This window comes from Ursus arctos, unplaced genomic scaffold (genome assembly GCF_023065955.2).
Source record: "Ursus arctos isolate Adak ecotype North America unplaced genomic scaffold, UrsArc2.0 scaffold_37, whole genome shotgun sequence".
NCBI lineage: Eukaryota > Metazoa > Chordata > Mammalia > Carnivora > Ursidae > Ursus > Ursus arctos.
The window spans coordinates 21,085,802-21,099,539 of record NW_026623053.1 but is presented as its reverse complement, the minus strand read 5'-3'; the positions used below and the strand labels follow the sequence as shown (position 1 = coordinate 21,099,539).

Here is a 13,738-nt window from a genome sequence, read left to right as displayed (position 1 = left end):
TCCCGTATAATTCTGTGTGTCATGTTTTCCCTCATCACAAATTTTTGTTGTTTACGGGTCCCTCCCTACCCAAGCTATACGCCTTGCTTGAGAGCCCCAGGCCACATTCTACTCCCCACATTGGGGTCACTTTTTCTGTGTATTTTCCCTGATGGCCTTACTGACACTCCTTTCCCTATGCTCCATATCACAGGATATGCTGTAAGCGGTTCATTCGCCTAATCACTACCACCTCTAACCAGCGGGCTTCTTGAATGGTAAGGACTAGGGCCCGTTGTAGACCCTAGCTGAATGGCTTTTTTCTGAACTAATTAAAGCTGGTTATCAGATCTTATTTATTTAACTCTTCAACCCTTCTAGCAGGATATTGTACTTCACATAATGTGATCCTTGGACCACTACTAAATCTCCCTGGATGATGGTTAAACAGATAGTTTCCTATGCTCCCTGCTTCCCATAGCAAGATTTCTGAGGCTGAGCCCAGGAATATTCATTTTGATAGGTACTTTAGATGATTCTCATAAATAATAAAATTTTCAAAATATTGCTTCAGTGGGAAGAGTTCCTACTGAGACTGAAGAAACTTATCTTCTACTTGTGACAATACCAAGAACTTGCTTATGATTAATTTAGAAAACCTTTAAAAAGACTAGATTTTGTGTCATTTAGAAACAGGGGATTAGAATAAATTATCTACAATGTATCTTCTATCTCTGAAACCTTCTTTTAGTTTTAATAAATTGGAAGAACTAGAGATACACTTGCAAGTAAAATTTCTTCTAGCCATCTGAAATGGAAGTCTATCTTTTGTACCTCATAGAAATGAATGAGTAGTAATTTAAAATCACACAAGGATGCAGGAGACAGAAGTGCAATGAATCCAAGACTGAAGCCAGAGCTATTCTTCTTGTTGCAATTAGGTAGAGTAATGGATGATCAGACTTGGCCAAAATATCCTAACTTCTCTAGTTTCATATCCTAAGTAGTTCACAAATGGACAAATATTGCTTTTTTTTTTTTTGAGATTTTATTTATTTGACACAGAGAGAGACAGCCAGCAAGAGAGGGAACACAAGCAGGGGGCATGGGAAAGGAAGAAGCAGGCTCCCAGCAGAGGAGCCTGATGCAGGGCTCAATCCCAGAACCCTGGGATCACACCCTGGGCCGAAGGCAGACGCTTAATGACTGGGCCACCCAGGCGCCCCAACTTTTTTTTTTTTTTTAAGAGTATCATTCTTGGACCACATGCACCAGAATCACTTAGGTTTCTGCTTAATACTGTAGTTTCCCAGGTGACACCCACTACGTACTGAATCAGAATGTTTGACCCATAATAAATACCTTTACAATCATCCCAGGTGACTTACTCACCTGCCATTTGAGTACCGCTGATACACATCATCTAAGTAGTTGCACTGACGTATACACGACAGACGAACAAATTGTTCCAATCTCTAGAACAAAAGGATAAATAAATCCTCCAAGGTCTTATGCAAGCCTGTCTTCTGAACATGCACAGAAAATACTTGCACAGTCATGTGGACTAAAACAGCATGTTTTCTGACTTTAGTAGGAGTGGGAGAATCAAGGCTGTGGGCCAGGATAAAATTATAATCCAGCATATAACTAGTGCCTTGCAAATGTTCAAACATTTTGATCCAGCGCAGTTCTGGGTAGCAACAGAGGCAATGAACAGGATTTAAGGGATGACCAGTGGCACCTGGGTGGCATAGTTGTTTAAGCGACCGACTCTTGGTTTCTGCTCAGGTCATGATCTCATGGTATTGGGATGGAGCCGTGTGTTTGGCTTGGCACTCAGTGCAGATTCTGCTTGAGATTCTCTCTCTCCCTTTGCCCCCCCTCTAGATACTAAGCTTTCTCTCTCTCAAATAAATAAATCTTGAAAAAAGAGAGAGAAAGGGAGATGACCAAAGAGTGGAAGGCAGCTCCAGAGACTGAGAAAAGAAGAAACAACCATAGTACACAGAGAGGCAGAAGAGAACACTTAAGGAATAAGATAATGAGTTAAGTAAGTGCAATCAGTTTTGCTGAATTAGATAAACTGGTGTTGACCCTAAAATCTGTGATTAGAAATCATCTGATTGAACAAAAATTACCTGTATTAAAATGTAGTGACCACTGATATATCCAAGGGCATAGGTATATTAAACTAACAGTAAATAAAGATCTTCCTTCTTTTCTAAAAGGAGAAATAAATAATGAGAAAACTTTTACAAGGCATTAAAGGTATTTGGGAAAATTATGCTAAAATTTCAAAATTGTGCATGCAATTCAATTTTTTAATAGGACAAATACATATCATTGTCTACATATGCAAAGCTTTTATGAAGTTCATTATAAGGTACTTACATTTACATATGAGAAAATTCTATATAAGAAGAAATGAATTCCATGACACACATGGACACAAAAATGGTTTGAAAGATACATTACAAGATTTTAGAGAGTAAAAAGAGAATAACTATAGCAACAATGGTTATTCACCACTTCCCGAACAAAGTTGTATGTATTAAGTCATGATTAAAGGGAGATGGTCTAAGTGCCAATCACACATTTATCAGAAGTAAAATTTATCAAGTAAAATTATAGGGTGTTTTTTCCCCTTTATAATTCTATGAATAAAAATGCCTGCCTGTTCATTGGAAAATTAGTCTGGTATTTTCTCAAGGTCAAACTTCTCTGACAAACATGTTTCCGATACCTTGTTCAAAAAAAAAATACTAACAGTTATTGTCTGCGTTGGATCTAAAATGATTTACAGGGGCGCCTGGGTGGCACAGCGGTTAAGCGTCTGCCTTCGGCTCAGGGCGTGATCCTGGCGTTATGGAATCGAGCCCCACATCAGGCTCTTCCGCTATGAGCCTGCTTCTTTCTCTCCCACTCCCCCTGCTTGTGTTCCCTCTCTCACTGGCTATCTGTAACTCTGTCGAATAAATAATAAAATCTTAAAAAAAAAATAAAATGATTTACAGATCCCTGCGACATTACGTACTCTTTAAGCACAGGACCCCAAAAAAACAGTGATTTTTTTTTTTTTTTAGATAGAAGATTTAAGAAAAACTTTTCTTGCTCCTTTAATTAATGGTTAAGTAGTGTTAAATTGTTGATTATTTAGAACTTTGTAAATAGTTAGACTATAGACGAATTTGATCATTATGGCCTGAAGGAGCCCAGCACGGCCATCCTGTCTTCCAGGGCCAGCGTGAAAGCCCCATAGCGCTGGTGGAGTAGCTTCGGCTTGGCATGGAGAGGGCCAACGTCTCCCAGGTGGCTGCAGTTTCAACAGTACTGCATACAGAAAGCCTGCAAGGATGCCCTGCTGTTAGGTGTTCCAGCTGGAAGCAACCCCTTCCTGGATCCCAGATCCTGTGCTTTATTCTTCTAAAGACTGTGGGGAAGAAGTTCACTGAGGAATGCTTTTAAGTGCCAAGTGATGAATGACTGCCTCCAAGTCACAAGAAAACACTTTTCTCCAGCCAAATGACTTTTAGGTATTTCAGACCTTTCCTGTGGCCCGGTCCTATAGCCAAAATTCTACAGAAATTAATGAGCTTCTACTCTGATAAAGAAACTGGGTGAAGGAGGAGACTCATAATGGCCTGATTCTTTTTGGTAATATGCTTTTATATTCAAGACAAACAAAAATGTTACCACCAAATATACCAAAATACACCTCTTTCATAAGCGATGTCTTAATTTTCCTAAATGAGTGTTTTATTTCGAACGCTAAACATGGGAGCTGCTTCTTAGCAAACTTGTTTGGAAAGATTCATGTTGAGTTGTGTATTAGATTGCCCCATCCTGTGTATGCAGCAGATTTGGTCTTTGTCTTCTTAAGTTCCTCTCCTTTATGATGAGGGAACAGAAAGAAAGCTGAGGACAAAGCAGAAACTGACGCCCTGCAACACCCCCCCACCCCTGGCCATGGGATGTACATGACATTCCTCAGGCACCCCTGGCTGCCCAAAAGCTAAGGAAAAGAAAAACAAATGGTTAACTAACAGAGATCACAATCCTGCAAGACCTGAGTCTCCCTCAGTTTACACATGTCCTAGTGATTTATAAGGAAGAAATTGTCTTATCAATAGCCTAACTTCCAGAGACCCATAATTCAGCTTCCTGGAGTCCTAACATTACCATCCCCTCCATAAAATTGAGGGAGGCTGAGATAGAAGGAAATGTAAATAAAATGGAATTTCTTTTAAACCTGAAGCCCATGGACAAGGACTTGTGATCATTCCTCCGGGAGACTCCCAATGGTCTTCATGTCAGTGCCTCATTAGAGGGAGGGACAGCCTTGGCTTGACCATAGCAAGGCCTCCAGTGTCCTGCGAGTCTTCTTTAACATATGAAAGTGCTTTCTTAGCCTCCCCTTTTCCTCACCTCCCCCAACCCCATAGTATATAATCAGCCACCTCTCACAACCTGGGGCAGCAGCTCTTTCTGCCCACGGGTCCTGTCCCTATACTTTAATAAATCACCAATTTTGCACCAAAGACGCCTCAAGAATTCTTTCTTGGTCGTCAGCTCCGGACTCCACCCCACTGAACCTCACCTATATTCCACAACCTTATCACTTTATAGTTATGGCTGTACTTAAACAAAAACTACATTATTTCACATCTTTAAAAAATGTTTAAATGTGATATTCAGAACACTGCAAATGATTAAAAACAAAATAATGTGAAAATACTACTGATGAGGGAACAGAAGACAAGCTGAAGACAAAGCAGAATCTGACACACACACCCCATGGGATATATGTGACATTCCTCAGGCACTCCTGGCTGCCCTAAAACTAAGGAAAGGAAAAATAAAATAGTTAACTTGTAGAGATCACAATCCTACAAGACCTGAGCCTCCCTCATTTAGCGATCTAAAGGAACAAAGCATTTCTATCAATAACCTAGCTTCCAGAAGGAAATGCAGATAAAATTAAATGTCCTCACTGACAGATACTTGAAGCAGGCAAGTATAATGTTCCTCCAGGAAGCTCCCCAACTATCTTCCTGTTAATGCCTTGCTAGAGGGAAAAACAACCTTAACTTGACAATGGCAAGGCCTTGGGTATCCTGTGACTCTTCTTTAGCATATGAAAATCCTTTTGAAACCTCCCTTTTCCTTAACTCCCCCAACCCCATAGTATAGAATCAGTCACCCCTCACAACCCCGGGGCAGCAGCTCTTTCTGCCCACGGGTCCTGTCCCCGTGCTTTAATAAACCACAAATTTTGCACCAAAGACTTCTCAAGAATTCTTGGTCGTTGGCTCTGGACTCCACCCCACAGAACCTCACCTATATTCCAAAACTACATCACTAAACCTAAATGAATTCTTAAGGTCACAAGCGTTTTACTTTGAGGAGGAGCCTCTGATTTTATATAGGACACTTTTAAAAGGATACTTTATTTGTGTTTGTAACTATCTTTGATGAGTTTAGCAATAAAATTTCTGCTGAATTCATAAAAAAATAAGGCTTGAGGGGGCGCCTGGGTGGCACAGCGGTTAAGCGTCTGCCTTCGGCTCAGGGCGTGATCCCAGCGTTCTGGGATCGAGCCCCACATCAGGCTCCTCCGCTATGAGCCTGCTTCTTCCTCTCCCACTCCCCCTGCTTGTGTTCCCTCTCTCGCTGGCTGTCTCTCTCTCTCTGTCGAATAAATAAATAAAATCTTTAAAAAAAAAAAATAAGGCTTGAAAAAATGAAGATATAGATTACAGGGTTGTTTTTTTTTTTTTCCAAATCTAGTTTTCAAAAGCCTCTTTCACTTTACCGAACAATTCCTATTCCTGTTTGATGTGGGGAACAAAGGCAAAAGAAACGTAGGTAAAATTAAATTTCCTTGTAACGTGCAGCCCATTGACAAAAATTAGAGGCAGGCAGAGTATGACATTCCTCCAGGAACTCCCAACTGTCTTAACGTTAATGCTCACTAGAGGAAAAAACAACCTTAGCTTGACAAAAGCTAGGCCTCCAGGATCCAGTGAGTCTTTTTTAGCATTTGAAAATCCCTTTGCAAACCTCCTCTGTCCTTACCTCCCCAACTCCACAGTATATCACCAGCTGCTCCTCACAATCCCAGGCCAACCTTTTCTGCTCACTGTCTCTCTCCCCTTGCCGTCATTAAACCAACTTTCTGCACAAAAGACATCTCAAAAATTCTTTCTTAACCATTGCCTCTGAACCCCAACATTTTCATATCACTATTCTCTATGTGAAAGAAATCAAGAATATTCCTGATGCCAAATAGATTTAAGATTCATCAATTCCATAGGGTGCCTTTGACAAAAAGGAATGAGGGGCAGGACTTATTATTTCACACCCATTTCAAGCCTTTTATAACAAAGCTTTCAAAATGACTAGGGGGCTATATGGAAGTTTGACTTCATCATGTGATCACAATATTGCTTAACAAGTTATAAGTACTTAAATATTTTAAATGGTTGTAAAGTCTTCTCCCATATTTTGAAGGTACTCATGAATATCAAAGGGTTTTAAAAGCCATTTGTATCTTAGTTACAAAGGAGTTTTTCAAGTTACCTTATGATAAGCTTCCTACCAAATGCTGTAACTATTTTTATAGTTATTTTATAATTTTATCTGTAAAATGCTACATTTCTGATATCCTCCTGAGATGGGTCAGACAAGAGAACTAATTCCAATGACAACGATAGGAATCTCCCATCTCACATCATTTAGGGTAAAAGTGAAATGCATAATGCACATGCTTGCTAAACAGGTCACACAGGTACCCCCCCCCCAAAAAAAAAACCTTTATTGAAGACAGGATTGTGAAATTATTTTGTATGTGTCTTGTACTTAAAACTTAATTTAAGTATAAACTCACTTCTTCTCCATAAATCTTTTATAAAGAAATGCAAAAGCTCAAGTATCATACTTTTTTGGGCTAATTAGGACAGTTCTAGTACCTAAATGACCAAGATTTCATAATGCAAATGTAAGCCCAAAATGTAGTTGGGAGATATACATTAAGCCACTGGAAAACAAGGTTGTATTCCTGTCTCTTAGTAAGCAAATGACCCTGTGATTTGGTTTCTCTTGGCCTCAATTCCCTTTCCTATTAATTAGGAATAATTATATTAGCCTAAGAAGCATAACTCAACCGGTGAGAGAAGAAGGCTTTTTAGTTTAAAATAAGTCCACGTGAAGAAATATCTGTGAGCAGCAAACTCATATAAAATAATGAACAATGGTGGTGCTATGTATTTCTACCTGGTTTAGGAAAAATATACAGGGTTTTTTTTCTCCAGCTTCAGTCTCAGTAAGAACCTAAAAACTGAAATAAGATGAACAAAAGCCACACTCAGTCCCTTGGTGTTCTTTCCTTAATTTTTGCATAAGTGATCAAAACTTTATCATTTCCTCCCCTACAAAGAAATGCTGTTGAAGTTCCAGGAATTATTGCACGCTAGATTTGCTTAAAAATCCTAACAGTTGTGTTCCATAGCTGTACCCTGGCAGAACGCAATATGCACTAAGGTAAGGAGCCCTCTTAAGCTGAATGACTTAGACATATGTTCTAAACTGCCTTCTGCCTCACTCCCTTCCTGGGTCCAATATTCATCCTGAGTGAAAGATTTGGGTTCATTAAATCTCTTTAAAAGTGGTTCAATAGAGCTGCTCAGGTCTCAATAAATCCCAAACTGCGAAATATAAAAAACAAATCTCACCAATAAAAACATTCAAATATTACCAAACAAGAATAAAACTCAGTGTGAATGACTAATGCATTCAAATTCATTTCTTTCATGCCTTTAAGTGGCTAGGATTAGCATAAAGAGCCTTCTCAGAGTGTAGGCAACAATAAAAACTGCAATCACTCATACTTTGTAGTGACTTTCATTTTTGAATCTGGATATTCTTTAATTTTCATAATAGCCTTGGGAGGTAAATATCATTATCCTCATTTCATAGGAGATGAAATTGAGAGATTAGTAATTTGCCCATAGCTACACAGTTAAGTGAACTATATGCTGATTTCAGTCCTAGGCACTGGCACTAAGATTACCGCATTACGAGAATTTATACAGCTAGATGGTTAGCACTTGAGAGAAATAGTGTCAAGGTGACAGCCAAGTTAAAATCCAGAAGTCAAAAGCATGAAAACAAACAAAGGCATAAAGGATAGAGCGGAAAATAACTGCTAGGCATTAAAATAATAAAAAGCTAGTATTTATTGATTGCTTATCACATCCTAGGCACTGTTTGAAAATATTTTATATGAACTAACCATGTAATCCTTATCACAGTCCTAAAACTCAACGGCCAAAATTGTGATGCCATCCATGATTTCTTTCATTCTCCCACATTCTAATCTATCTACAAATCTATCAACAAATCCTGTGGTCTTCCGCTTCAAAATATATCTAGAACCTGACCACCTCCCACCATCTGTCCCACCCAGACCGCAGGATAATGCGGGATCATGGCAATAGCTTCCTGACTACTCTTTTCCTAATCAAGCCCTCTTCAGTCTGTTCTCTAACCCAATGGCCAGAATAATCTCTTTAAACCACAACCAGAAGTTGTCATTATTCTTCTCAAAACTTTCTAATGGTTCCTCATACCCCAGGCAGAATATAAGTCTCTACAGAGTTCTAAAAGGCCCTCCATGATCTGACCTCATCCCTGCCAGTCCACTTTGCCTCCCACTGCTCCAGGCCCACTGACAGGGCTGCTTATCCTTGACCATTCTAGATATTACTCATCTTTCTAAGGGGTTGTGTGCTTGCAGTTTCTTGTCTGAAAAACTCTCCTAGGTATTAGCATGATTTAGTCCTCAGGTTCCTCAAGTCTCTGTCCAAATATTAGCAGTGAGCACTTCTCCAACGAGTCTGTATAAAATAACAGGCTTCCCCAAAGCTACCCACCCTTAGCCAATTTCATTTTTCCTTGGAACCTATCAGTATATAAACATATGTTTTGATTGTCTGTTTGTTTTGGAGGAGAGGGAAGTCTATCTCTCCCGTGGCAATAAAAGCTTCAGAGATAGATTTTGTCTGTCTTGTACACAGCTATTTGTCACATACTAAGTGCTTAATAAAAATCTGTTGAATAAAAGAATGAAGTAACAATTCAATGAGGTAGGTTCCATATTACATCCCCTTTAGAGATGAAGAGGCAAAGGCATACAGAGATAAAGTAGTAAGTCACAAAGGTGGACCAGGCACAGCTTGTAAAAAATATGTGGTGGCAGAGTGCATGATGCTAGCCACTGAACACACTGGGCTCTAGATAAATGCCAGTGACCTAAAAAGACCTATGCTACCTACTACAATAGCAGGACTGTCCAAATGCCCTGCCCTGACTTATTTTCTCCTGTTGTTGTAAGGCTGCCTTTTAAAAACACATCATTAAAACCCAGCGCCCAGACCTTAGTTTCTAAACCCAGAAGAACTAGAGCTCCTGGAGACGTAGCTGACACCAAGAGTGTACAAGGAGGAGAAAGTAAAGTGAACTTCTTGTGCAAGAAAGTAAAGAAATACTGGAAAACATAAGCTGTGTCAAAAAGATATATAGATCGCTAGATCGATTAATTTATCTATGCACTTAGTAACTACCACGTGCAGGCATCATTCTTCCCAAATCAGCTCTGCATGTAGGATACACTGCTGCCTACCACCCAGCAATGCATCAGATATGCAACAACGTAGCAAATGCAGTAGTTTCTACCATGCAGTCTAGGGCTACTGGAATTACAGAAAGGGAAATTGAGCACGCAGTACGTAGAAAGCATTGAATCTATGAGTCTGCAGCGAAAATCATAGGAGGAAGGGACATGCTCAAGTATTCAGAGGTCTTGCTTCACGGTGCCTTCAACAGTTCATTTAGATCAACAAAAAACTTGTACCTATAGCTAGCTAAATATCCATTTATCTGAGAAACAGGAAGAGGAGGCTAATGTGACAAAATATTAACAATTACTAATCTAGGTAGAAATTTATTGGGAATTTATTGTATTTTTTCAGCATTACCGTCAAATCTTTTTTATCACAAATAGTTGCAGAAAAGGCTATCTTTTGGGCTCCGGGACCCAGTTCCAACATGGATGGACCCAGTTCCCCACACCAACTGGCAATTCTCGAACACTAGGTGGGCATCCTACAATTCAACTCAAGTCTGACACTACTTACCCAGAGACAGCATCAGTCCTATAAGACTATCCCCGGCGCTTCTCCCACTTTCGTTGTCAGTCACAAGCTCAGGTTGTTGTTACCACTACTTCTGACCAACTTGCTATAAGTCAGAGGTTCCAACGACATCCTCCTTGGGTTCAATTAGTTTGTTAGAGCAGCTCACAGAACTCAGAGAAACATTTTACTTACTAGATTGCTGGTTTACGATAAGGAGATAACTCGGTAACAGCCAGAAGAGATGCAGAGGGTGGGAAAGGGCAAGGAGCTTGCATACCCTCTTGAGGCGCCTCACTCCACCACCATGCACCAACTCGGAAACTCTCTGAACCGTGCTCCTGTGGGTTTTTATGGAGGCTTCATTACTTAGTCATGATTGATTAAATCATTAGCCACTGGCAATTGATTCAACCTCCAGTCCCTCCCCCTCCCCCCAACCCTAACCCTAACCCTCCAATCACAGAGTTGGTTCTCCTGGCAACCAGCCGCCTTCCACAGGTGGGGGTCTAACCGTCACCTCATTAACATAACAGGAGACACCTTTGCTGCTCTCCTCTGGAAACTCCAAGGCTTTTAGGAACTCAGTGCCAAGAATGGGAATGAAGACAAAATATTTTTTTTCTTATAAATCACACTATCACAGGCTGCTTTCTAAAAACATTAGAAACATCAAAACATTTTTAAAACTTTAAAAAGTAAAAACAGTTTGTTGTCCCAGGTCCATTTGTGTTACTACGTGAGTTTTTTGGGACCCTGCAATTCTTCCATAACAATTCAAATTCTTCAGCTTTTCTCCATTGTTTACATTGATTTTCACATACTAGAATCTTAATACAAAAAATGTCAATAACAATGGTTCAATTTGAAGATTACACAATAACTGAAAGTAGAATTTGTGTCAAATTCACTTTTTTCCCTACCATTGGGATTTTCCTAAATATTTCAAGATTGTAAATGGGGTCACAGGTTAAATTCTAGAAGATTACTTCCATAGAACACTAGCATTAGCTCCCAGAGCACATCATACCTCGTGTTCACTTTAATCTCTGACCCAAATTTAAAGGGTTGGATTTTCTATGTGCTGTATGAAAATATCTATTTAAGCCCAGCATTGCCTCAAAGGTACTAAAGTTAATTATAGTAACAGTTCATTTTGCAGTCATATCGTTCTCTAAGTCAGCTTTTTAGGAGGCTAGTTATCCCTCAAAAATGCAAGTGTGTCTGCTCCTGCTCCTGTGGCAGAGACAACTAGCTACTAAAATAGTAAATGTCTCCCTCTTTTGCAGAGTACAGAGTTGCTTCTAGGAAGCAGCTCCCCGGTCAAGGGTTATTCCAAATGCCTCTCCTTCCACCCAGTCCCTGTATCCCCACAGGTCCACTTGACTGCTCTCTATGGGATGCGAGCAATCCCTTTCAGGCTGAAATTACTACATATCAGATACACAATCTTCCTCAAATTGGCTTGGTTCTTTGGGCAGCTGAATACTGTCGATGCAGCAGGGGAATTTGAGGAGACCCTAGATAACCAAGGCGCAAAGCCAGGAAAGGACCTCTGGGTCCACACGGAGAGTAAAGCCACCCAATAAACCTCCATTTGACTTTATGTGAGCAAGAAATAATTTTTTGTTACATTAAGCCTTTGAGATTTACATTTGTTATCACACGTATTGTTAAGTCCAACATTACATGTAGAAATCAGTTGACGGCAAACTTCCCTAAGAAGACTCACCCACACTAGCTTAGGTCTCCCCATTGAATTTGCTTCCAAAAACCAAGTCTTCCCTGTTCATAATGACGTGGGGACCAAAGGCAAAAGAAAAAACTTAATTTCCTTACAGCTTACAGTCCATTGACAAGTCTTTGAGATAGGCAGAGTGACCTTCCTCTAGGAACTCAACTGCCTCGATATTAATATTTTACTAAGGGCAAAAGGCAATCTTAGCTTAACTTTATACGGACCTCCAGGATCCTGTAAAGTCTCCTTTAACATATAAAAATTCTTTTGGAAACCCCCCTCCCACACCAAGATATATGTTAGCACCCATCTTCCAGCATATGGCCCATTGATAGACATCTGAAGGGTCTCATGACTAATGTTTTATTAGACAGTAATAAATGACCTTGTCCCAACAATAGCTAGCCCCCTCAAGGTCCTGGAAACCTTGCTTCCAAAATTCCTTAGTGACTTACTCTACCCCAAATCCCCTCCCAACTTGAAAATATATAATTGGCCACCCCTCACAACCCCAGTTCAGCTCTTTTTGCCCTCAGGTCCTGTCCCTGTGCTTTAATAAAACCACTTTTTGCATCGAAGACATCTCAAGAATCCTTCCTTGACTGTTTGCTCTGAACCCCAACATTTCCACATCAATAATACTCATCATGTGTAATTACAGGTTTTGCTAGCATCTACCTCTGTAGCAGACTGTAAACTTCATGCAGTCAAGGATCCTGTCCGTTTATTCCTAATCTGTATTCCCAACACCTTGTCTAGTGCCTGACACACATAGGCATATCATAAATATCTCAGAGATTAATGAGCGACTATTGTTTCAAGTAACATTTCTGTCTATATGAGAACAGAAAGGTGAATAGGAGAAAATAATCGAGGGGCCGCAGGGTGGCTCAGTCAGTAAAGTGTCTACTTTTGGCTCAGGTCATGATTCCCGGAGTCCCAGGATCAAGCCCTGAATCGGGCTCCCCACTGGGAAGAGAATCTGCTGCTCCCTCTGACCTTACCCCCTCTTGTGCTCTGTCTCACTCTCTCTCTCAAATAAATAAATAAAATATTTTAAAAAAGAAAAAAAAGAAGGGACACCTGGGTGGCTCAGTCAGTTCAGCATCTGCCTTTGGCTCAGGTCATGATCCCAGGGTCCTGGGATCCAGTCCGACATCAGGCTCCTTGCTCAACAGGGAGCCTGCTCTTCTCTCAGCCTGCCACTCCTCCTGCTTGTGCTCTCTCTCTCTGACAAGTGAATAAATAAAATCTTTTTAAGAAAGAAAGAAAGAGGGGCGCCTGGGTGGTGCAGCAGTTAAGCGTCTGCCTTCGGCTCAGGGCGTGATCCCGGCATTATGGGATCGAGCCCCACATCAGGCTCCTCCGCTATGAGCCTGCTTCTTCCTCTCCCACTCCCCCTGCTTGTGTTCCCTCTCTTGCTGGCTGTCTCTATCTCTGTCAAATAAATAAATAAAATCTTTAAAAAAAAGAAAGAAAGAAAGAAAGAAAGAAAGAAAGAAAGAAAGAAAGAAAGAAAGAAAGAGAAAGAAAGAAAGAAAAAGAAAGAAAGAAAGAAAGAAAGAAAGAAAGAAAGAAAGAAAGAAAGAAAGAAAAAAACAATTTTTAAAAAAGGAAAATAATCAATAGTATGTTGGTGAGGGTAATTTCTCATTCTGGGAAAACAATGTCATTTCAAAAGTCACTTTATAGTATTCCTAAGGTACTCAGCAGTATTTTAGATACTTCTACATACATGTGAGTATGCACACATGCACAACACACCACATCAGCTCAAGATTCTCTCTCTCCCCAATTATCCAGTAAATGAGGCTCACCTTATAAAAGTAAC

The 13,738-nt window shown here is 40.1% G+C and overlaps 1 protein-coding gene across 4 annotated transcripts in view; it reads right to left on the bottom strand.

Annotated features, from left to right (window-relative positions):
• The window catches only part of LRFN5 (leucine rich repeat and fibronectin type III domain containing 5), a 242,177-nt gene that overhangs the window by 174,465 nt on the left and 53,974 nt on the right, over positions 1 to 13,738 (bottom strand). The window contains exon 1 of one of the 4 annotated variants that reach the window (XM_057306388.1): positions 10,365 to 10,510. The exons of the other annotated variants lie outside the window; for them this stretch is intronic. The gene's annotated coding sequence lies outside the window, so the exon portion shown is untranslated. Of the gene's footprint in view, positions 1 to 10,364; positions 10,511 to 13,738 lie in introns of those variants that run through there. 4 annotated transcript variants of the gene reach the window in all.